Source organism: Tursiops truncatus, chromosome 13 (genome assembly GCF_011762595.2).
Source record: "Tursiops truncatus isolate mTurTru1 chromosome 13, mTurTru1.mat.Y, whole genome shotgun sequence".
Classification (NCBI taxonomy): Eukaryota; Metazoa; Chordata; class Mammalia; order Artiodactyla; family Delphinidae; genus Tursiops; species Tursiops truncatus.
This window is the reverse complement of record NC_047046.1, coordinates 84,549,768-84,577,127: the sequence shown is the minus strand read 5'-3', so window position 1 is coordinate 84,577,127 and position 27,360 is coordinate 84,549,768. Positions and strand designations below refer to the sequence as shown.

The 27,360-nt window shown below is 37.5% G+C and overlaps 1 protein-coding gene across 2 annotated transcripts in view; it reads right to left on the bottom strand.

The window, feature by feature from the left end:
* Nucleotides 1–27,360, bottom strand: part of ZNF407 (zinc finger protein 407) — a 421,360-nt gene that overhangs the window by 181,628 nt on the left and 212,372 nt on the right. The window lies entirely within an intron of this gene.

Sequence of the window (27,360 nt, the reverse complement as noted above, 5' to 3'; positions counted from 1 at the left end):
TGCTCCCTCGGAGGAGAGGCACACTCCAGGGGCGTCTCCTTTTTAACAAGGTGTCCTTCTGGGTTACCACACAGGTACATAAAAAGTTCCCTTTGATAAGAATAAAAATAAGATTATAAATACAACTTTTCATAAAGTACGCCTTTGAGAAAAAGAAACCTCAATTATTTCCTGTATGGGATGAAAACTGAAAATAACAAATCAATACTCACGTCAGAAAATATTTCAGCCCCACAGTTCCCAGTTAAAGATCTCTGAATACCTTTCATAATCCAGGCAATATGAACCATCAACAAAAGAACTTTAATACTTTCTCTGGTCGAGCTTCTGTCCCTTTTCACTTGTATTCAGGAAATCACCACAAAAATTTACTTTTGATTTCTAATACAATTTAGTTTAAAGCAATCTCTGTGACTAACAAAGTAGTGTCCAGCTAATTAATTCAGGATAATGAACAGTCAAATAAAAGAAAATTAAAACCCAATATTCAAAATTAAAATATTTTAATAAGTCGATAAGCACAATGCCACAAAAGAGACAGACTCTGGCAGCTTCATCTGACTAGCATAAGTTGGTCTACACTTTTAGCAAGTTAATACGATTTTAAAAATAAGATTATAATACCTGCGTTTTAAGTTATGATATAAATAAGGAGATATAGAGTATATTCTTTACATAAATGCTTTTAACTAAAATTTTACAAATTTTCTTAGTCCCATAAGGGTAGAAAAAAAAATTCCAAGCTCCAATTAATTAAGTTTCTCATTTTGAGGCAAATGTGGATTACTTTAACAAATTAATCATTCAGGTTTCACAAATTCTTAAGAATCGAATTATAAAATTACCTTTTATAAAACTCTCTCTTCATTTGTTATATGTAGTAATATTTTTATAACATTATATTTTAAATGCAACAGAAGTAAAAACTGCTACATATTTAAGAAATGCCATATAAAATATCTTAAGTGCTTCATTAATATTAAAATTGCCAATTAATATACTTATAGAATGTATGTGTAGAGAAACTATGTTTACACCACTCAACACGGACCGACTTTGAAATTACTGTATCATTTGATCATTGCTTACTGGTACTAGAGAATGACAAACATAACTAAATACTTAGAAATGCGCTGTAAAAAAATAACATGTCTGTATATCTCTTTGACGGGTCTTCATGCATTTAACATTTCAAAACCATGACAGGGATCTTATTTCCAAGATAAATTCCCCTATCTACTTATTTCTTCATGTATTTATTGTGGATCTAACCTCCTCCTAAAAGAAATAAATAAGGAGGTTAAGTAGATGCTATCTTTTAACAAATAGTTACTCCAGACTGTATTACAACTTTATGAATGACAAAATAAGTCCCTCATTTTTAAATCTACCATGATGTACATTTTAAAAAATTACATCTATGAAACCTCAATATATGTACTCTATTATTCATACATAATAAAAATGTTAAACTAGAGCTTAGAGCCTGTCATGATATGACAAAAGCCAGATAACAAAGAACTAAGGCCACCGCTTGACTTTCAGAAAACCTCACATGTTCTACAATTTGCTTTATGAAAATAAGTGCATGCACTGGTACTTTGAAAAGAACCTGAAATGTTACCAATGTAGTGTCCTTATAAAGACCAAGACCTACTCATCAGTGGGGGGTTTCCTGGAACTGCACAATTCTGAGCCTCAAACACTGTAAACTCTCTGCCACCATGCAACGAGCAAGGACGACGTCCATCCAAGGGATCCGCTCTCCTGGGGGCCTTCAGGAAGCCCACCTGGATGTGTCACTAGGACAGAGCCTAAGTGAAAACGTGCAGTTCCGCTCTGCCACGAGAACCCAAGAAGAAGAGGTATCACTGTGTATTCTGCATGTACTTCAGAAAGACCTGAACACCAACTATAGCACAAACACTGTTCGAGACGGTAGAAACAAAGAGGGAAAAGAGTCAGATTTGGCTCTCAAGAAAATCACAGGCTCCTACGTGAGGAAAATCCTTCACAAAGATAACCTCAGTGCCAGGAAAAAACGTAAAAGGCCATCATAAATTTAAAAGAAGAAGCAATTAATGGGACAGGGCGGATTAAAGAAGGTTTCCCAGAGATGGCATTTAATTTAGATGTTGGAAAGCAGGTGGATATGCAGAGCCAGCAGGGAGGATGGGTAAGGGGCAGTGCGGGGAGAGGCAGAGTGATGGGAGCTCCAGGCCCCGACAGGCTGTGTCAACTGTGGCTCTGTCGGCTGCTGCCCCTCAACTGGGGATGGCCATCCAGTTTCCCAGGCATCAGTGAAGCACCGGGACCTACATTAGACTGGGTTACATGATATAAATGCTTTTCTATCCCCACATGGTGGTCTTCCATCAGAAACTTCTTGTTTAACTGAATTGACAATATATTAAAAAGAGATCTATTTGGCATAAAATTCGCTAGTCATCTCTCCTTTTGTGCAGGGAGTTACAAAGTCAGTCAGTTGAAGGATGTACAACGAGTGACAATCATGTACAACCTAAAAGGACAAACAAGATAAGCACACAACAGTATGATGGTGTTTGGTTCACCGTATATCCTATGGCCCATAAAAGTGCCTGGTACCCAGAGCTGTTCCATAAATAACTTTGGACCAATGGGATGAAGGGAACTGGTGGTGAAGAGTCTCGTTCCTTACGTAATTTCACCAGACTCAGAGTGGGAATGTGAGATCCGTACACGACAGCAACAGGGGTCATTCAGGCCGCCCAGGGCTCGTGATCCTCATGCTTTTTGGTCTTTTCTCCTTCCTCAGCATTTGTGTTTATTTTATAAATGTCAATATTTCAAACATACAGAAAATGACAGAGATGCATATCTACCACCAAGGTTTATGTACCCAGATGATAATATCCATGTTTGCCGTATTTGTTTCATATCCTTCCTCTGGTATTCTAAACATTTTAAATTAATTTTTTAAATTTAAATATTTATGAACTGAATTAAAAAGAAAAATGGTATGGCAGGCCATAGCACAGGGACAGCAAAGGTGCTAAGGAGAAGGCCACATCTGCGGGAGAGCAGGTGGAGGTCCACATCATTTCCGCTCTGATGTAATCGAGCTACTTTATAACGTTTGATAGAAAGTTCAAAATGCCAAATAGTGCTACGGACTTGTAATGAAACAGGGCAGTTTGTCATCTCCCCTTTCCTCAGTCTGCACTAGATGTTTCTACTGGATATAAAGTGATCTTAGAAGGTTTCAAAAGAAAAAAAAAATCAGAAGCAAAGTAAATTAAAATGGTACCAGACTTCTCAACAGCAAAGCAGGAATTAGAAGACAATGTAGCAATGGTTTGACCATTTTGCGGGCAATGATCTTAAACATAGAATGTTCTGCGTCGTCGCACCTTCGAGTGGTTCCTACCAAAGGGTGCTGTCATTACAAAGTTCCTGGCTTCCAGGGATTATTATCCAGTTGTTTGCTGACACTTTTGGAATAAAACCCATTTTCATGTGGGTAACTGTCATGTAAAAGTCAGTTAAGAGTTCACCTTTGAATGTAAATTCCTAAGTATTCCTAAATTAAATAAGGGCTCCTGGATTAAATTCTAAGCATTTTTCTAGTACTCTCAATATATTTACAGTATGTTTATTTACTGTTACATGTGCTGTTTTATCCCCAGCACCACCACTCCAAAACACACACACACACACACACACACACACGCGGAATGGCTCTGAGCCTGTGTTCTCTGTGTTAAAACCGGTGGAAGATCTTCTTCGCTGAACTCACTCATGACATGACTTGTAAAACAGAGTCGTGACTAAAACCCACATCTCTAGACTTAAAATTTTAAAGACACGATACTAAATATCCTCATTGTTATACATATAACAAAAACTTAAAAATTTCATGGAGGTTTCGCAAGGCATTATGTACATACAAAGTTAAACTAAAGAATTAGTAGGGAGCTGAATTATTTTTATATGATCAATGGTACTATCTTAATAGATACTTCTGCCTTAGACTGTGTTAGAGCAATTGTCTGTTTATGAATGCCTAAAGGGCAGATAAGTTTTGTCAAAATATATAACACTTCTATTTTGAGTTGCGCCCCTAACTTTATCTTTCCATATTACTACACAAGGTAAGTATCCTAACAAGAGAGTCTATACGCATCTTCTTCAAATTATACTTTTAAATGTTATTTAAAAATTTTAAACCCTATTACGTGGGTTATTCAGTCAATTTATTAGCAAATTAATTAAAAATCTGCACATATCCCATTTACATATGAAGATAGAAGTATTTTGATACTTTGATGCTTTATTACTTTATGATTTTTGAAATACAGTAAGAATTGCCACTAGTATATTTTTATGTTCTTTTCTAATCTCTCCAATTCAGAATAATTTGGAATACAGTTGCTTTAGTGATGCATTTTGGAGCTGTAGATATCCTTTGCCTTTCTCCCGGAAAGCCCAGTCTGGGTTAACATGACTGAGAAACTCAGGCTCAAGTACAGACATGTTTAAAAAAAAAAAAAAAAAAAAAGTCTCCCCATTAAGATGTAAACAATCTTAAATATCCATCAGCTGGGGAGTAGAAAAATAATGAGTTTAATCATAAAATGGAATATCATAATGAAGTTAAAATGAATCAATGAGCTACATTTATCAGCATGGGTTAAACAATCTCAAAAATGTAACTGCACTGAAACAAAGCAAGTTAAGCATAGAAATATTAAATCTAAACATATGAGGTCCACATGCAAAAACATGCATGACATCATAATTTGTGAATACTGCTTGTTTCTGAGAAGAGGGGTAAGGCATGCATATGGGGCTAGAGAGCTAACTACAGTTGTACATTTTTGTTGTTTTTAAAAGGAAAACAAAGTAAACAAGGTCATATGTTAACATCTTAAAAAGTGCTTTCATTGTTTTTGAAAAATTCCACAATTTGAAGTGAATATTTTAATTAAGTAATCCAAAATTTCTTTTCTACATGTCACGTCACGTTAATAAATCATACAAATTCATATCTGCAAAAAAACAGCAATGAGCAAGATCTGCTCCAAATGAATGAGCTAAACTTTATTAAAACATTAAATAATCATGCAGTTATTATCTTCCAAAACTCTGAAACAAAGGTGCTGACTGATTCAAAATGATTAACAGTAAACTGATGTTGCAAAACCTTAACTGACAGGTATTGCTGGTCTTTAGGAATAAACACAGAACTGAAAACAATACAAGGCTTGTATGATTCCTAGCAAAACAGTCCAATATACTAATGAATCTGTTTCCACAATTTCTAAGTTACTCGGATACTACCAATATGCAGGCTGTTTCTTTGGGATAACAGCCTCCTTTTAAAATTATTATAATTTAATAATTACATAATAATATACTAAGAGATGAAACGAAAATAGAATATGATGGGGTCTTTGCCCAGTAGGGCTACCTTACAAATTTCTGCTGAGCTGCAAATAAAACTGAAAAACAATCACTTTCTTGAACGAAGAAGCACATAAAAGGCATATAAAGACAACCACTAAAGAGCAACTTCAATCTCAATTAATTCACGAGTCTTACGCTGAAAAAGTATCCAAAAGATAACAAAGCAAAATGAAGTTCAAGAAATTCTGCCATGGTAACAAATCCAATACCTATACGCATCAGAACTGTGAGGTGCCTATACTGTTTCTGGCCTAGGAAACATCTGAGGAAAAACATACAATACTGTTTTTAGACTTAAACTACTTATTCATGTAAAACAGGCACTAAATCCACATTAATTACCCCAATATTACTCCATAGTAATCCTGTTCATCTTAGTTTTATGAGGTTTCAAGTACTATATATATATATATATATATATATATATATATATATGTTTAAATAAAATATGCAACTTTAAACTGCATGGGAAGTAAGAATCTCTGTTTTCTCTAAATTGAAAATTGAAAAGCTACACTGACAGGTGAGTAATAACAAGGAATACACTCGGGGTTCCTCTGGCCACCTCCTTCCAAATACTTGTGTGTGCGTGTGTGTGTGTGTGTGTGTGTGTGTGTGCACACGCACATGCATGCATGCATACTAGATCCAAAAAAAACCTGACTCAATGAATGAAGTTATATCCTGAAACCAAAAGTATCTAACACTAATATCCAGATTATTTAAATTAGGCTGGACTCTTGAGAGTGACCTGTTCCTGATTATATATAAAACATGAGCATGATTTATATCAAGAAGCCACAAAGACCTAAGATTAGAAAGGTTTCATTTACTGAATTCAACTCTTCAGAATCAAGTGTGGCTTACAGATGAAAGCTGGAAACCTCCTGTGAGGGCTTTTACACAGCACGCAAGGGAGCCTGCTACTTTAGCCAAGAGTCTTGAGCGCATTTTTTGCCCTGAACAGGTGATAATTAGCCTAATTAACAAGCCAGATCCTTGTTAACTAGTTGGAAAAGAAATTTAACCTCATTCTTGCTGAAGCCATCATTTTAAAACCTCTTAAGGTATCATTCAGATTCTAGAAGCTGTGACATATGTTTTCTGGCCCTTTCAGTTCTTTCCAAAGGTTGCAAAGCTTTGTGTCAAAGGTACTTCTGGGAAGAGCATTGGCAGAATATTAATCCCTGGTTGCCTTAGTCTACTAAGAACCAAGAGAATGACTCATTCCAAAGAAAAACATTCAAGGATTACAAGGGCCATGCCCTCAAGATTGAATTCATCCTTCAAAATCCCATTCCCATGAAATTTTTCTTTGTCAAAGAGACCATAAACTCTGGCCTACCCCAAACCATCCTATTAAATTTGACTGGAACGGTGCCCGTTCCACTGCATGTGCTGTATCCAAAACTCCTCAGCACAACAGGGGTTAGGAAAGGCTCTGTGTAAAAGACAGTAAATACTTTCTACTCGGTGGGCCCTCAGGTCTTCAATGCAACTTCTCAACTCCGCCTTGGTAGCACAGAAGTAGCCATGGACAGTACATAAATAAGTAAGCGTGGCTGTGTTCCAATAAAACTTTATTTACAAAAACAGGCAATGGGCCTGATCAGGCCTGCAGAGAGTAGTCGGCCTATCCCTGGCTTAGGTGAGGTTGCATCTCCCCACCTGCACCCCCCAAAAGCACCCTGATCTGTACAGGGTAAAAGAATCTGAATCGAGCACTGCTGGCAAACAAAGGTCCACTAAGCCCCTTCACAGGGTTTGAGAAGTTGGTTCAATCCTGAAATAGTTCATGTTTCCTGCAGGGCTTTCAAACGCCAACATGAGAAGAACAGGTGGAAGGAATTATACTGCATATGAGACCCATTCAGTGCAGGCTGCCCCGTCCTTTCAAACTACCCCCTTTCAAGTGTGTCACAGAGCTGGAGGGCTTGCAAAGTTGAAATAATTTTAACTAACCATAGAAGTCAAGTCCTGGAGAACAAGACATATATTAAATTGCCACAATCCTCTAGTCTGGACTAAATGAAATTTTATCGCTTCAGGTTAGGTAAGAAAACACTGGATTTACGCAAGGAAGGTTAAAACAGCAGTTACAAATAAAGGACTAATGTTACTGTTTAAAGACCATATAAAGAGAATTTCTTTGAAATCACTGCTCTTACTGATATAAATAATTTGAGCTAAAACGACAAAATGCATTTCAAACCCCATTTACACATTCATCCCAAATGTCTTGACGGATGTTCAGTCTTTGGACATTTATAACACAAGCCTAACAATCTTCAAATTATAATATCTCAGCTACTTCTATATCAATTGATCAATTCTTTAAAAAGTATGTATTGGAATCTACTGTGTGTCTAGCAATTATTCATGCATGTACAGACCTATAAGTGAAGGAAAAGGAGCCTGTGCCTCACTGGCAGACACTAATGTCAGTGAAATAATTAGAACAAAAGCTCACCACATTCTGTTGGACTTTTTAAAAAAGCTTTTTGAAAAGATGTTTAGAAAAAGCATCGGTGAATATAGAGTGAAGCAGCTGGAAAGGCTTCATGGATGAGGTGGAGCTTCAGGTGAGTCTGAAAGGACAGAGCAGACTCTAGTAACAAAGGCGGCAGGCAGTGACAAGCCTGGAGGAGGGACAGGCAGAGGCGGGGAAGGTGCTGTGTGTGGGAGCCCTGAGCTGATCATGGTAGGGGAGGGAGTGGGGAGCAGGCTGCACAGATGGGGGAAATAAAGTTGCATCCTTTAAGCTGAGTCAGACTGAAATGGCCCTGATAAAAAGACAGAGAAACCTGACTTTGATATGACAAAAGGAACCACCAATCTATTTTTTGTTTTTCTTTTCCCCCTCTCCGATCTCCCTTCCATTGTTTGTTTTTTACAATTATTTGACTATAATTTTCTAAGGAGCTACATGTGGCTTTATCCTTCACAAGTGCCCATGATCAAAAAGATACAGTACACTTGTATACAAGCCACAAATATGTACGTGTCTGGGAAAAAACCTACCATAACAATGTGCACATCTGAGATTCAGGACAAACTCATTTATACACTGGGACAAATAACACGTAATCTTACAAACAGTACGTCAGCACTAACAAAGACTGCTATGTGTCAAGCTATGTACCTACGGATGCTATAAAAATGTTATTTCAGAGCTGAGAACCTCACAGACTGTACCAGTTGCATGTCAATGGAAAAAGGTTTTACTAAGTTTTCTGATGCTACCCTTGCCAGTTCCAGTATTAACTGTATTAGAATGAATTGGTTGGTAAATATGAATAAGATAGATTTTACCAATAAGAACAAAAACAGGTTTATAGAAAGAAGCACGAATTTAAAAATCAACTACAAAATCCCCTAAAGTTATTTCCTTTTAATTTTTAATATGTTAACATTAAACACAACTGATATATTAATGGAAGCTGAGTACAAACAAAAACGTCTGTCCCAATTCAGACAATCTGTCACAGTCCCACTCATCAAGAAACTACGATTTGTAAGGATTTTATAGAAGTCATAATGTCTTCACACCATGGTGTTATATAATTACACCAAGCAATGTGTCATTCACATCACTCTATGAAACTTTACTAGGACAAATATACATTGTAAGGAACATCAGGCATCTGTATAGAATGGATGATTCCAATCCCCTTTTGCTAATAAAGCTGACACTTTCATATGAATAAAACTGCTCAGTTCCTGGCATGCCACTGACTCAGAAATAATATTTGGGGTCACATATTCATGCTGCTGGGGAAAGAGAAGTTAATAAGTGTCTGGCCTTGGGCAGCCTCTCTTGAGCCTCAGTAGGACCATGTAATTTTTATTCCTGGTGTGTATTCACGTCAATATTTCTAAAAATACTGAGCACAAGACATCATTTTATATTACAGTGTAGATCACTGGTGCTCTATAAATAGTAAATCATGAGAATTATCTATTATTTCACAACTGTTTAAAACAGCAATAATAAGAAAGTCATAGTTTCCTACTTGGATTCCTTACGGCAATCCTTGTCAGCTCCAACGCTCCAATGAAGAACTATCAGAGTATTTTAAAAAGAGTAGTAGTTTTCTTAACAAAATTAATAAGCCGAAGACAACAGGCTGATCATGGGTTACACCCCTAACATAGGAGAGTTAGATCTGTCAATACTGCAGCACTGTTAGAACCAGCAACTGACACCAGTGTACGTAATTCTCTAAATATTAACATTAGTTAAGGGACAGTGGACCATCGCTATTTATTCAAAATGAGACTTCATACAGGACTCAGGTACACAGTAGGTTAAATGGAAATGTACAAAATAGTATTTCTCTCTACCAAACAATTTAAATTCACCTTCGATATATGTATAAAAAATTATATTTTTTTCCTAAAAAATATTCTTGTACAATAATACTGGAACATGTTCCACAGACCGGTGCATCTTACATACTAGCAAATATGGGATGTTTACACTCTATCCTGTAGGTCCTTATGTATCTACTTTGGAAACAGAATTTCTAGACATTTGAATAGACATGCCAGATTTAGAAAGGGCTGTCCACCCTGATGGTGACTGTGTGATTTGCTGAAGCAGGGAAGGCAGCCTTTCCAAACTTAGGTATTTCATTGTCCTGGCCTTTGTCATCATCTCGGCCTTCTAGCATGTCAGGATGATCTAGGGAACCATTTGAGCTCAAGGTAAGATTAGCTAGAAGGGCTGAGATGTATTGCCCAGTAATCTCAGAGTTCAGTACGGAATTGACCCTTTCTGAGACCTTAGTCCGAAGAGCGGCAGTTACAGTACACTTCTAGAGTAAATGTCTTGGAGCATTTGTGCACTGGAGCATCACCAAGACATGACGTGAGTTCAGAAGATGAAGTCAGCGTAAATACTGTAGAGCCTGATACGGATCATCACTTGCTTTACTTACATCACAATATTCTGACATTCATATATGTAGAAAGATCATGTTGTAAGGGATTTGATCTGTTCTTTTCTAAATCATAAGTTCAAGGGAAAGAGCTAACATTGGATTAACATAAAAAACAAGTTTTTAAAGAGTTTTAAAGTTATTGTGATTCAACTGAGAGTAAGTAGTTAAATACTAAGTAAGTAGTTAAATACTAGTAGTCTCTCCACCATTTCTCACACATGTCCACCATACAACGGGTGTGAAGTAGCCTGCAATGAAACAGGAGTAAAACTATAGAAAGTACATACATATATGAGGTACATTTGGGTGGAAACAACCTCCTAAATGCAGGGTAAAGCAATTAATTTAGCTTCCTTTCAATACAGAAGAGTATTATTTACTTAAAAAGTTGGATATGTACAGCTATGGAATTCTTTTCTGCAAAACAGACTTGTGGATTTCATCTACTTCTCATATATTCTAAATTATTTTGAAAAGATAAATTCAGATAGGCATCTATAAACACTGAATATAGATCATTTATACTAATTTTTCAAATCTTCAACACCTCAAACAAAAGACTATGTGGAATAACATCATTTATTATGTACCTTCCAGCATTCAAAATATTAAACTAAGTTTCTTTCTAATATAATTAAATGCATAAGCAAAAACAACTGGAAGGATGTAAGTGATAAAATATATTTATACTTGGAGCAACTATAGTGTTAGGGAAGCTAAAATACAGAAATAACTGAAACTATCAAAATGACGTTAACAACAAAAAAAGACTTCTCAAATATGGGCTGGGAAGGAATAAAAGTGAAAGTCAAAAAGGTTGCTAGTTTAGACTTTATGACACAAAGAAAACAAAACTGCTCAACTCTTTGTATCACTACTATATTTTTTATTAAAGATTCTTCAGACTGAAATACATGGAAATGAATTAAAGTCCAAGAATTATTTCACGTAAGGCAGTAACAAGGAGGCTTCTGGCCAAGTGGGAGCCGCCGTGAAGGTGCCGTGAGGGTCAGATCTCCCAGGGTGTCAGGCGGGGCCAGCAGAGTCCAGGGGACAGTATTTGAGCAGAGGCGCCGGGAAAGGGCGCAGAGAGAGGAGCCAAGTGTGCCCAGCAGGCAGGGACTGCAGACACCCTGTTCTCCTGTAACTCAGCCACATCCTGCGTCCTGCCAAGCCTGGCACACAGGTGTCTTCAATCAATGTCAGATGCAGCCCAAGAGCAAGACCTGACCTACCCAGGCCAGCAGCCGATTGCAAACGCTCCCTTGACCTGAGAACATGAGAGTCTCATTCTCCTGGTTCCTCCTTGCCTTCTGAAGCCTGGATGACCCACCCGCACTCCTTTGGTGACCTGTACTCTGATGACATCCACGTTTATATCTGAGGTCTAGTCGGTATTTAGCTGCCCACACAACGTCTCCACTGGGATAGCCGACAGGCTTCTCAAATGTCCAGCGTCTAAACCTGGCTCACAATCTCCCCCAACGGAACCTGCTCTTGACAGTGGTTTTGCCCGTTTAGTTAATGACGTGACTTCATTTTTCCCTTTTCCCTTCACTGTTCATGTCCAAACCTTGGTGTGATCCGTTACTCTTTATCTCATCCAATCCACTGGTAAATCCTGTGGGCTGGACTTTTCAGATATATTCAGAGTCTGGACGCTTCTATCTACCCCTGTTGCTAACACTGGGGTCCAGCTCACCGTGCTCTCACGTCAGGATCATCACAAGAATGTCCAACAGAGCTCCCAGCCTCTGCCATCACCATCCACTCCCTTCTGCCGTTCAGTCTATTCTCTGCATACTGCAAACAGCGATTCTGCTACAGCGTAAGTCAGACCGCGCCAGGCCTCTGTGAAATACCCTCCAATCTCACACAGAAGAAAAAAACCAAAGTCCTTGCAGAGTCCTCCAGAGCCTGACATGGCCTGAGCTGCCATCACGTCCTCCTTCCCACCCTGTGCACACCCCAGGCACAGCGGCCTCTTGGCAGCCCTGGGCCACGCCCCACACAATCGTCTTCAGGAGACTTGAGCACTTTTCCCTCTGCCTGAAAGACTCACGGGGCCCCTCTCCTACCCGCAATCAGGTCTAGATCACTTGTCACCTTCTCTCTGACAGAGGCTCCCCTCACCGCCTATGGAGAGCTGAAATATCCCACCCAGCACTCCTGGCTCTTCCCTCTTTCCCTTACTATATCACCACTATTTTAATACTGGCATATATTGGACTTTCAGTTTTGTTTGTTGAATTTCTCCCCACACTGGTATGTAAGCTCGTGAGAGCAGAACGTTTGCCTGCTTTATTTTCTGCTATATCCCCAGGGTCCAACACAGGGCTTAGCACATAGTAGGTACCCAGTAAATAACTGCTCAAATGATGAATTAATTAAATATTGTAAAGGGACAAAATTTACAGAATTAAGTTTATTTTAATATGCAACATATGAAAAACACACACACACACCACACATATACCTATGTATGAATAGACAAATAGAAACAGTAGGGACAGATTCACTGTGAATAGTAGGAACCTTGGGTGGGAACTAAGATTTGGCTGAGGAAGACTGCAGGAAGAGGAAGGGCATCAACTTGGGAGAAGGGAACTTTTACTTAGCACTTTATATACTACTGTATTAAAAATATTTACCAACACACATTCCATTTTTTAAAAATATATACGTAAGCAAACAGAGTTTGAAAAGCATAATTCAAAACAAACAGGTTTAGCCAAAATAAATTTTTAAGTAAAATTTAAAAGAATCACTAATTTTATCCACCACTGGCTTTTCTACGCCATACTAACATACAATGTTATTGATACATAGCTGAAACAGTCAGAGTACCACAGAGAGAAACAAGAGTTGAGACAGTTATTGAGGCAGTGTAAAATCAGATCTCTAAAAAGAAAGACATCTTTCTCTTCTCAATTTTTGAAGTCAAAAACCTCACTATATTTGTATTCAGATAGTTCAGAAATCAGTGTTCAATGATTTTATAAGCCTACACTGTGAATACCATACAGCTGACAGCTAATCATAGATACTGTTCACTGTAACTGAAGAATCTTCTGTTTGCCATGAGTAACCACATAGTCACAGTTCTGGAAGAGATGGTTCTAGGTATTCAGTAATAGAAAGATATTATCACATTTTTGAGACAGTCAGACCAGCTCTCACTAAAGACCTACCCTTCTTCTACATTTCGTTTAATTCTCTGTTACACAAGAGTCCTGATCTTATTGTGGCTTATGTGCCACTCACAAGTTGACTCCACACCACCTCACGTATATTGACTTTTGAACTGTTTACTACTCTCAGTTACGTACATTCCCTAAAAGACCCAAAACAACTCAGGGACATTAGATTTTCAACTTCTTGATATCTTTCACAGTAGTAAGGGCAGGAAAGTGATGTATTAAGAAACATTTATAACATTTAATAATCATATATAACTAAAATTTATTGAAGGCTCAAAACATGGCAAGAAGTATTCTGATAAATGACTTTCCCAATGACATGTTTAAAACTGCAAACAAAGCTGCTTGAAGGAGGCCATGCCACAGAAGTGAAACAGCCGCCCTGACACCGACTTAGCTGAGACATCAGTGCTCTGGTTGTTCTTCTAGCCTGAATTTCTACACATGTCACATGCAATGGAGTTCAAACAAAACACTTCCAAAATATGTCCCAACAATGAAACCCTACAGGTCTAATTTCAATTAAATTTCCACTTAGTCTGGTCCTAAGGATGTGTTCCCAAAGACCCAAATTCATGAAGTGATGCTACCAAAGGCTGTTCTCTCCAGTATAGGAAAGAAGGGTTCTGAGGCCAAGAGTCAATCGAATATATCTGTCTGCGATCAACCAACCATCATTGTTGATGAGAGATTCTATCTCCTGAAAGGCCCTGTCTTTCTATTTGTGGGGTCTATGTGCAGTCCAAGTGCTAGTTAATTCTCCACTGGAATAAAAAGGCTGACTTCCAGGAGACAGAAGCTTGAACTTTCTATTCTTTAATTTGTCAAAGACAGTAAAACAAAACAACAGAAAGTGACAATCTAACAAATTATGGTTTATAATAATAAATTATAGCTTTATAATAATCCAAAACCAGAAGTACAGGAAGGTAAGATAGTAACAACAGCAAAAGAACAGAGAACACACCCTCAAATAAGCTGCTCTAATGCCTTACAGAGAGCAGGTGCTCAAACAGTTACTGAATGGAATGTTAGTGACTAAAACTGACAGACTAGGATTGAAAACATAACAATAAAAGATGAGTAAAAAGAGACTCCTGGGACTTCCCTGGTGGCGCAGTGGTTGAGAGTCCGCCTGCTGATGCAGGGGACACGGGTTCGTGCCCCGGTCCGGGAAGATCCCACATGCCGCGGAGCGGCTGGGCCCGTGAGCCATGGCCGCTGAGCCTGCGCGTCTGGAGCCTGTGCTCCGCAACGGGAGAGGCCACAACAGTGAGAGGCCCGCGTACCGCAAAAAAAAAAAGAGAGAGACTCCTATATATAACCAGAAGATACAGATGAAGCATTCCACAGGAATGTACGTGATGATATTCACAAAAACGTGCCTAAGAGCTAAGAACTAAAGAAAAGGGGTCCAAAGACGGAAGAGACAGCTGTCCTCATCTCTACAAATCACCTCATGGAACATCCAGAGATTGTGCTGTACATTTCCAAATATCGCTAACATTTTTCATAATAACCAAGTTTATATTGATTACTGTTATCTACTATTCTTCAAAAATAATATGCTATAGAGCACTAAGAAATATACACAGAGTCACTTAGAAGCAAGAGAGATAGAAGAAAAGTGCTTAGAATTAAAGCCCGGGTGAAAGATAATTAGGAAAATTTCCTTTGGGGAACAACAAAAGTGAAAATACTAGCACATTTTAATTGCTATCAAGTAAATAAGACCTCTGAATGACTTTTAAATTTTACCTGAGCTTACGCAGATCTGACCAGGGATTAATATGGTGGACAGGGTTGGCAACAGAGGAAAAGAGGTAAAGAGGTAGAATTAAAGAACTCAATTATCAAACCTTAGGATTTATGTTTCTAAATAAGTTGATTTAAAAATGTGTGCAATTTGATGATAATAAAACCAATCAGAATTTGATTAATTATGTGAATTTACTATCATGGGTTAATAAAGTAATATATACACATGTACTTTGGTACTCAGGCCATCAAAACAAAGATGGCTACAACTTCACAGCACACAGAGCAGAAGTAAATTATGCACTTACGCCTCAGGACTGGTATCAGGGTGTCAGATATGTATGCTTTTGTATACTTTTTATTTCTCTCTTACTGCTGTTCTTAAAATTCTTAGAAAAAAGCCTTTGGTCACTCTCAGACATGTGTGGCCACCTGTACCAGGGCAAGAGAGCATCTACCTGGGGACCCACAGGCTGCCTCTGCTACACTCAGTTCAACCTGATTGCTGCTTGCTTCGGAGATGCGTCCCATAAAGTTTCTGATCATAAAAGACTGTGGTCCAGGACTGAGGTTTCCTCTTTGTTTAAAACAATCAATGCTGTTCCCAATCATTTACAATTAGCAAAGAAATCATTTATTTGGTAAAACCAAACTGAAGATTTGAATGAAAAGTAAAAGAAGCTGAATAACCTTACAGAAATTTTAAAGAAAATTCCTAAAGTTACATTGCTTATTCAATGAGTGAATATCAAAGAAGACACTACTCACAACACTTGCTATAATATAGATCTTTCAATCACGGGAAGGTACAATATTCTCACTGAACAAATATATGAAAACACTGAATTCATTTTTAACTCTGAGTTTAAAGTCATAAATTCAGATTACAACAACTTCAATTTCTCCTCAAGAATAGGATTTAATTTACAGATTCTTAAATACCCACATTCATAGAGTCATTACTATTCACGCTCAGCAAATAATGAAATAATAAAAAGTTACTTTTAGAATGAAAAACTAAAGGGTGCTGAACACAATACATAAAAGTCAATGAAATAAATATATATAGCAAGTAAAAGCATCTTAACAAATCAGAGAAGACTCCCTTTGGACACAACTATTCAATAATTATTGATATGGTACACTACTTATTCCTAGAAACTATAATTAGACATGATGTATTCTATCCATTTTCTCAAGATGCAAAATAACCAAGCTAATAAATACAGTTATTCCTGTCCAGAACACGTTGTCTATTCCTTTAGCTGAAAGCAAACCTCTAGTAAATTCCTATTTATCTTCTTGCCAATCAAGGAATGAATGACTGACACTAACGCAGTCTTATCTGGGCCTTATGTCTGCAGCACATTCTGCTAAGTGATGTCACTGCTCTAGCAGACGAAAATGAGCAGATTATTACAGTGACTAGGAGCAAACCAAACATTTGGGTTTTTGCATGGACAGATTTACACACTGTCTGTCAGATAAAGCACAGTTTGCCTGCTGCTTACACAACAAGAATGTGTCTGACAGCTTCTTCCCAGGGTCAGTATCTGATTACATAAATAGGCCATCCCCGCCGTTCCTAAAGACTGACAGTCTGTCTTAGTTTATGGTGCAGTTTCGGACTATCAGCTTTTCTGCCTTGCACACAGGCTGATGAACATCAGAGCACTTCCTGGAGGTCCAATCAGGATTGCTCACTGCCTGATTCTGGGCCATATAAAACGTGATGGGCACAATGGGGAGGAAAAAGACAATGTGAAAACTACTTCTGATGACTGCTCCTGAGGCATACACTGAAGGGTAAATCATGTCAACACACTTAGGGGTGGGTGTGTGTGTGTGTGTGTGTGTGTGTGTCCACAGCATTACCTTTGAAATAATTCAGAAGTATATAATGGTTTCTTTAAAGCTAATGGTTTTATTTATAAAATTAAATATGAAGCGCAATCACATAAAAATTATGTATTTGTAATTTTACAGTTGCTGTGTTTTTTAATGAATGTTTTTGTATCGTTCCAGCAATGAAACGAAACGCCAATGACTTATCATGGTCATATAAAACCATAACACTGAGCTCAATGAAATGTTTAAAAAGTAATCTACCACTAGTTAACACCTTTCCTCCTATCCCCATCACAATATCCAAAAGAAAACTTATCAAATCAACACACCAGTGAATGTTGATGAGTGAAAATATGGCTTAAAACTTACTTTGGCAGCAACAAAAATGGTAGTCAAGAAACACGCATGAGCAAACGGTGTCTGTATAGATACTATGAACTTTCTTAAAAGGTGAGATTCTGTATTTTGGTCTGCTAGGCAATAATACAGCAGCAGCAACAGCAGCAATAAATAATAGTATTTAGTAGTATCATCAAGGTCCTGCAGTCTACTGGAAACTCACTTACAAATTATCCCGAGTTAAACACTGATTACTTAATAATTACATACTTCTCAAAAAATAAAGGCGTGAGGTTTTCATTCAAAATGGTCTGGCTGATCAAGACAGATCAATTTCCTTTCAATAAGGAAAAATTAGGCAGCAGTCATTTGAAAGGCATTAATGAGTATCTTAATTCCATTGTTAGGAAACCATGTGTTTCTTAATTTTCTTCCTTGGTCTCACACTATTTGGGAGCTGCTACACGGAGAAAAATTCAAGTATCTCCACTATTAAATGTCTCTCGAACATGCACTATGGGCCAGATCCTATCCTGTGTTCTGGAAACACAGAGATGAATAGGACACAGGCCTGCATCCTCAAGGTACGTAAAATCTGATAAGGAAGAGAGACAAGCAAACACAAATTATATTTCAAGGTAGTAATTTATCTTTTCACAGATAAATGTATTTTTTAGATTCAAATGGCAATCTTTTCCAATATTAAACAGTTCTCATTTTCAGGACAATGATCTGTAAAACTTATCCTACACTTTTCTAGTGAAAAGAGTTTCTTCCTCCTTAATCTTCTTTCTGCCTCCTAAAACAAGCCATCTCAAGTCACATTAACGATTTCGTGAAGCGTGGACCTGAACAATACACACATATAGAAACCTACCTGAAACTACAAAAATGATGTGTTCTCTTCCCTATCGGAATGATTCCACGTTAGCGTTTTATACTCCTACACATTAAATACCAACATTTAGCTTAAAATGTCTTATTGCCTAATACTAAATGTATTTCGTCTTTTTCATTTGTTCCTTGACACCAACACTAATGAACTGTTGTCATAGAAATAGTTTTGGGAATCACAAAGGGTGAGGTACCTTACCATGGTAAATAATCAGAAGTCATAAACACAATATTGTCGCTCTCGTAATTTCAGCCATAACTTTCAAACATTCATACCCAGACAAACCAGATGAAATATGTTGCTTCAGGTCAGCTCTGATGGATCCCTCAGAAATATCAACATTATTGCTTCAATTTTATTATGTACCACACTTCATAACTGTACACTGCAGAGTACAATAAAAACTCCACTACACAGCTTGAGTACTTATTAAACAGATCAAAAGTTACTGCAGCAAATAACTTGTCCTACTCAGGGTCCATTAATAATATAACTTGTTGCTCAGATAAGGATTTTTTTTTTAAATTAGGACAACGAAGAAGAAAATATAGAACAATTTGAAATCTCTTATACATGTGATTTTCCAATCACATGCCCAACAACTTTGAAATAACTATTTAAAAAATTTGGATAAATAAAGAAAAATGGAAGATGGTTAAACAAGGGTAAAAAGAAACAGCACAATGCGATTTGTAAGCTTTCAGAGCAGCTGGTCACTGCCCGTCCCCAGACAGACCTGAAGGTAAGAAACAGCATATACGTGTAGTGCCTGTCTCTCAAAGACTATATCGACAACATTTATGAAGAGACTGCCAAATTCAAACTATACTGCAAAAACAACCAATGACTACTTTTCCAGGGTAGGTGGTGTGGCTACCTCTTTCTACACAAGACAATGTTCCTATTAATAAAACTGGCTGAATTTGAAGCTCACCACTGTATTAACAATAACAATGGGAAACAATAAATGAGGAGATTAAAAAGGGAAAAAAACAAAGCTGATGATATTTAAGGTATCCTGGGAAATTTATATTGTGAGTAAGCAATAGCAATGAATTATTTAAAGTCAAGGAAAACACTTATGGACAAGTGGGTGATACAAAGTAGACACGCGTCATCATTTCTGGAATGAAGGAAGGAAGAGAAGGACGGAGGGATGCAGGGAGGAAGGGGGGAAGAACAAACAGCCAACGAGCAGCACGATTCCAAGGAGATGAACGGCTGTGCGAGCAGACATCATACAACGTATCTGCCATCAACATACAGACAAAGGACTCGAGAACTCAGCATCTTATTAAGTTTCACAAACATAAGCTACTTTATCAACTCTTAATTTTTATATAATTCCAAAGTTTGACATTAATGGTAAAGCAAATTCACAGTCTTACAAGTATTCAGGTGTGAATTTCATATGCATTATATATATTTTTTAACTAACGACTGACAATGTCTGATTGTTTTTCTAGAATTTGTTATTCATTTGCCATCACAGCAATCAAGATATTTAAAAGGAAACTCACCTGATGAGCACTGATTCCACCAGGGCCTAGCCCAGCACCTAACAGGTGCTCAATAAACAGAATTGAAAAAAGTTAATTCTTTTCTTTATTTTGGTATATAAGAAAGTTAAATCTCTATAAAATACTTGTAAGTATTACTGGGGAATATGAAATAAGCCTCAGGAACTACTGAATACAGTCTGGAGGTGTGATTACTCCCCAAAAATTAGCAGAAGGAAACAACTTATTCATAAATCACATTAATCAGTGGTGTTTCAACCATCTGAAACGTTTCGAATATTAGCAACTGATGCGCCTGTGAACAGTCATTGCTACTGGTGTACAAGAAATGCTGTAATTGGTTTAAATCGGCCTGGCCCATCTGTCTTTAATACTCTTACTACAAGGCAGTAAGCAGAGAACTATTAGAGCTGCAGTATAAGCTGTAAGATCTCTACTTGTTCTTAAATCATTTGAAAATAATGAGAGCTTTAGCCTTTATCTAATTAACAAGTGCCTTCTTTGAATTAGAAAAACTGTATCATTTAGCCCACGGATGTTTAGTAAATTGGCTTGGTGGCATGCAAGCTAATGCAGGGGAGCAGTTCCAGTGTCTTGTTCCTAGCTTCTTATTACTTGAATTATAATTCAATGATCACCTTAGATCATGGGCTATTCATAAATCAGAAGCCTGACATCAGATGAAAAATTGTATTAATATATGAAACTTATTATATAGTACAAACTGCTCTCTTGATAAATTACATTGTTCAAACTTGACAATGATTGCATTTAAAACATTATTCCTGTTTGCTGTTTTACAGACTGAAGCCTCTTCATGAAAAATTTACAATGCTCCTCTGTGTTTTGGAGTCAGAGGGCAATAGTAGCAAATGGCAGGCAGAAACCATACTTTAGATTTGCTGGCAGCTGCAAAGGACAGAAAACACTTCTGAGGACGGGGAGGAGGCCCTCCGCTGCATCGCCTGCATCTCCATTGCTGGCCATAACTGTCCTCACCAGCAAAGCACAGTGAATAATAAAATTTTAATTTCAGCTCACTGGATTGCTTTCTTCTCTTATATAGGTGTTTCAAAGAAATTTATAGTCATAAATGTTTCACAGAAATTTACAGTGTGAGAGGAAAAAATAAAGGGGCCAACCCATGAAGTTTAATTTGAACTGAGGCCGGGCTCCTCAGATGATGCATTATGACAAATGCTCTTCGCCAAGGCTGACTGGGTAACTCAGGCTGGAGCTCCATATTATTTACATTAATTACAGGAAGGCGGCTTTGTTAATGGTGCATTCTGGTGCGGGTCGCAGCATGATATGCTAATGATCTAAGAAAAATCTGCATCTCCAGTATTTATGATAATTTGTAATAGGAAGTAGGGTTGCTTTTATTTCTTTCTCCTCACTGGAATAAAAAAAGTCAGCACAAAACAATTTTATTCAGAGAAGAAAGGAAAAAGTTCTAATCGCCAAGACATTCAAGTGTTATAAACAAAAGGGAAGACTGTTATTGTTGAGGGTCTTGTCACAGCCCGTGACAAAGTGATAATACGGCAGTTCAGTGTGAGGTGTGTATCCAGCTGAACTGAATGGGAGAAAGCAAAGATGGAAAGTATAACTTCCATCCCCAAATTATCTCCTGTTACTGTGCACTCCCTCCCACCCTCCCGGCTCATAGCTACCCTCAACAAGAAAGAAGATAAGCTTCAGATAAATACTGTTAATTTACGCTAAGTTGCATTCATTATATGGAAGGCTATTATGCTAGAAAATATTTGATATTCTAACAAAATCCATCACAACTTGTAAGAAACTTATGGTAGGATCGTATAAAATTCCCAAATATTAAAACTGCAAAAACATAATAATTTATATGTATTAAGTATCAGCACATCTTATTCATAGTGTTATTCTTGTAAATTATGTCTAAATTCATAAAATGTTAAAAGTAATAGTAATTTCACCATTATGGCTTTTTGGAGTACAAAAACAAAGAGACAAAATTGTCCTAAAAATCAAATGTGATATATTCAAAACACCACAGCTTTTCTGATTATTAATGTTTAAACTATGCTACCTATATTTTCAAATGACTGTTTAACAATTTTAATAAACACATCTTATTTTATTATTAGGAGTCAGGTTTTGAATTTCCTTTCTGATCAATAAGCAACTACAAAGACAGATATTTTGGGCATGATAAAGTTATGTATTTTCAAATTAATAATGTTCTATTGGAATAAAAGTTACCATATAAATGTAGCCTATTCTATAGAATAGAACAACAAAAACCCTTAGGAAAAACCTATAGATAATAGGATACTTCACAAGCATATTTAAATACATAAACAGCATAAGTTTCTAAGATGATATACAATCATTTTTTTAAGACAGATAATTATGTCATCTACAGAGTGGAAAATAATATTGATTGCGAATTTTGAAAATCTAAGAAGGAATATTTCTATAAATTATTAATACAGGGTTTAGATATTCTATGTTCAATATGATTAACAGAAATCACGATAGCAGTCACCTCCGGAGAAAGGAAAAGGATGTAATCAGAGATAATGGGTGTGCTCTGTGTCTCACGCTACATGGGAGTTACATGGGTGATGGTATCATTATTCTTGATTCTTGATACCACATATAGTATAGTACCAAAAATAATGACATATATAGTGTGCATGTGTATATATATTATCATAAAAAGAACTAAATGAATTGAGGAAAACAAAATCTGAATACAAAATTTTAATAGGGCTTCCCTGGTGGCGCAGTGGTTGAGGGTCCGCCTGTCGATGCAGGAGACACAGGTTCGTACCCCGGTTGGGGAAGATCCCACATGCCGCGGAGCGGCTGGGCCCGTGAGCCATGGCCGCTGAGCCTACATGTCCAGAGCCTGTGCTCCACAACGGGAGAGGCCACAACAGTGAGAGGCCCGCGTACCGCAAAAAAAAAAAAAAAAAAAAAAAATTTTAATAGAGTTTTTTTTTTAAATGGGGTATAGTTTACAATGTTGTATTAGTTTCTACTGTACAGTGAGATGAATCAGTGATATGTATACATATATACCCTCTTTTTTTGATTTCCTTCCCATTTAGGTCACCACAGAGCACTGAGTAGAGTTCCCTGTGCTATACAGTAGGTTCTCATTAGTTATCTATTTTATACATATTAGTGTATATATGTCAATCCCAATCTCCCAATTCATCCCACCTCCCCTTCCCCCCATGGTGTCTATACATTTGTCCTCTACGTCTGTGTCTCTATTTCTGCCTTGCAAACCGGTTCACCTGCACCATTTTTCTAAATTCCACATATATGAGTTAATATACAATATTTGTTTTACTCTTTCTGACTTACTTCACTCTGTATGACAGTCTCCAGAGATTATTTTTGAAAATTTTCGTGGGAAAATTAATATATTACTATGTCATAATAGCTGAAGCTCAGAAATGGCTCATGGTCTAATAAGCTACTGTTTATATTATAAACTCAAAATATGAAAATGAAAAATAGCATTTCTTATAAATTATCAATACTTGTTACAGCAAAAATATGAATTTCGTAAAGAATGCATTCATCTCCAGAAAAGTAGCTCAACCTATGTCAATTCTGAGAGACATTTCTCAGAGGAAGCAATGTAATCAAATAATTTTAGAATACCGTGTAGTCTTAAAAAGTATCTAATCCAACACATTTATTTTTACAATTGGAAAAACAAAATTAAGAACTTTCACGTCCCTAAACTGCTAGACGGTGGTAACGGCCCCTTCGCATAGGCCTCTGTTAGTCATAAACACTGCCTCCTATTTCTCTTAGCCCTGGAGGCGGGCACGTCCAGTCCAAGACATGAAACCACTCAAGCTGATCCCAGAAAGGAGCCACACAGACTGAGCTGGGCTGGGCTCACTTACTCGGCCACCAAACATTTATAGATCATCACATACATGACAGGCTATGTGAAGAGGTCTGGGAATTAAATAATGAATAAGTTCTGCCAGGAAGCCAGTGAGAACTGCGCAATGGCTCCCCACTGACACCAAACTCCTCACCACAGTCTCTTAGAAGTGAGCTCATCTAGGCCCCGCTCACCCCTGCAACCTCACCCCTCACTAACCTCCTGCTGACCATGCTGCGGCCACATTCGCCTTCTCACTGTTCATCACATTCAGAGTGTTTTATGTCCTTCATTTTTAGATGCGTCAGTGGATGGGTGGGTAGGTGGATGGTCGGATGGACAGATGAATAAACAAAAAGTCTAACAACAACACAGACAAGTAAACCAACAATGACAATATGCTGTAATAAGTTAAAGGACAAAAGTGCACATGGTTTTAAGAACTAGAGAGAAAAAGAAGTGCTTGCATACTCTTTGAAATGAAGGAGATAAGTCACACTTAAAGTCTAACGTTAAGATCGGTGGCCCACTGGGTCCTTTAAAACTCATGAAAAAGAATACAATAAAAATCTATAACAAAGTCTAATTATGTTAAGAAGACAACTCTGGCCCATATCTCAAGACTTCTCTGGTCAAGGGGACAATCAGTTCAGAGAATCTGTTTCTTATTTGGTAAAATGTAAGAATCACATATAATTGAACACATAGGAAATAAAATCTCCTCCCAAGCACCTTGGTTCAATGAACAAAAGCTACGCCATCTGTTAACTGGAAAATAGAAAGCCTTCTATGATTTCTATAAAACAGGAAGGCCACATAAAAGTATGCTCAGAAATCACAGTATTTATGAATTGTCACAAAGACAGTAGCTAGTGAGCCAGAAGCATTAACTGCAAACTCTGACAATTCAGATGTGATAAAAGTTTCTCTAATCTAGTGTACAAACACGTGCAAGCTTTTGATGCCTTCTTGTTCTTTCCTAAGGGCAAAAGTGCATCTCCTCTGCAGAAACAAATACCATCTACACTTGGAAAGTAGCCGCACCGTTTTATTCACTTAGGGAAACATAATTTGGATTAAATTGTGATATTAACAAATTTCACTATTCCATTAAACTGTAAGTTTACCACTAAATTGTTATATAAGAAACACAAATCTTGTACATAATACAAGATTCAGAGCATTTTAATAAATGTATTTCAGATCCCCACACAAACTGAACACAATGCCACAAGACTTTACAAAAGTTATTTGCAACTGATTTGTTATAAGGCCTTGGTTACGACTCATAAGACATTTTCAGAATAGCTATCCTGGCTACCAAATTATACTCGGTAATTTAGACAAGTATGTAAGCCAAATACACTTCTTTCTTGGTCCTATTCTGCTGAATGAGAATCTGACAGAGATTTCATACTGTGAGAAAGTTAAAAAATGAAATAATGTTTGATGTTTACCTATTATTTCTGAAACTCAGTATTAAACAGTCTCAGGAGATAAAATTACACAGTCTGAGGAAAAAACTGTTCAGAAAAACTACTATTATATTCAATATACAAAATTCACATGAATTTATAAAATATTTTTCATTCTAATAATAATTCCAGATTTAACTTAGAAATTTTTAAATTATCTCATTTTATGCACCTCATTGCCAATGTAAAAGATAACTATACAATATATTCCCTCCCCGCAAAAGTTATACATCTATTTCTTATACTTGTTTAATCCAAGGCTAAAAATTTCATAGATTACTCTAAAACATTAATAGAGCCAGCACAAACAAGTGTGAGTGTAGCTGTATGCAGGTTCGTGGATGAACACAGATGTCTTTGTGCTCAGGAAGTGCTGGCTGTTCCTGTTCTCCGGCACAACGGGTACCCGGCTGCCCTCCTGCTGAAGCCTGTGCTGGAAGGTGCTCTGCGGACAGCAAGGTGGCCGGCGCCTGTCTGTAGCACATGCGCACTGACATCTGTTATGGATCATCTCCCGGACTAAAACAGTTGCACCTTCCCTTCTTGCTAGACTGCTCTGAATTTTGTTCAAGATGCCCTGATGTTTTTGACAACCTGTACAAGCCAAACATTTCAGCAAAATTTCCAAATTAATGCTGAGAGCACTTTGCAATGTTTTGTTCTGTACTGTTCACTCTTGCTGATTGTGTCCTAAATAATAAACTGTGGCCTCCAGCGATTTTTTTCAGAATGTTTATGATGGGAACGCATTCATCTAAATCTGCTGGCCAGTGGAATAAAATAAATCAAGAATTTCCCAAATATAACAATATTTGTGTTCAGTAGATAATTGATGACTGCAGCTGCACTAATTAAAACCCATCTGAGTTTCATTAATCTTGGTCACGAGGACCAACTGCCACGCACCACACCTTGCACAGAGCCTGGCACCCCTGTGTTCGGGTCACACTCAGATGGGCCTCACTCCTAAACTTTCCATGATGATGTGAAATATTTCAATTTAATACATATAATAAGCATAATATATAACTATGTAGCCATTTAGGACATATCTCCAATTGTTGGACTCAATCACAAAAAGAATATAATTAATTTTTGTATCAAGATAACATTTTTACTCTAATATATACTTTCTGTTTGTTAAAAAAAAAAAAAAAAAGTGTGTTGGACTTCCCTGGTGGTGCAGTGGTTAAGAATGCACCTGCCAATGCAGACGACACGGGTTCGAGCCCTGGTCTGGGAAGATCCCACATGCCACGGAGCAACTAAGCCCATGCACCACAACTACTGAACCTGCACTCTGGAGCCCGTGAGCCACAACTATTGAGCCCAAGCGCCACAACTACTGAAGCCCACGCACCTAGGGCCCCATGCTCTACAACAAGAGAAGCCACCGCAATGAGAAGCCCACGCACCTCAAGGAAGAGTAGCCCCCGCTCGCCGCAACTAGAGAAAGCCCACGTGCAGCAACGAAGACCCAACGCAGCAATCAATCAATAAATAAAATTTTAAAACATGTCAATAATTTGTGGTTTAAATAAATATCTACACGAATAGGCAGGCAGCATGATAATGACTAAAATGCCTTACAGATCACACTTGCAGGATGGTTTGGTGGTGGTGCTATTTTAAGTGTTCAGGTTAGACCTTCTAGCAGAATGGCATATGAGCAAAAACCTCAAGGAACTGAATCTTATCAGCCTATATTTGGACAGAAACCAAGGAAGAACGTATAAACGGTAAAGACTTAGGCTCAGTCACATTTCTACATTTAACAAAGCCAAAATTTTCACTGAGTTCATATATTAGACCCAGGTATTGGGTTCAACTACCGTAGGGTAGGGTACAAGCACTGGAATATTGGCATGTAGGGAAAAAATAAAGAAGGGGAAAAGAGTGAAATGCTTGGCCAGAAAACAGAGAAGCATGGATTAAAATGGCATCTTGAACATCAACTTAAGAGCTGCATACTAAAGTTTCAGAATTAGCAAATCTGAAGAACTATGGAAGAAATACATCAAAGGAAGAGGGAAATT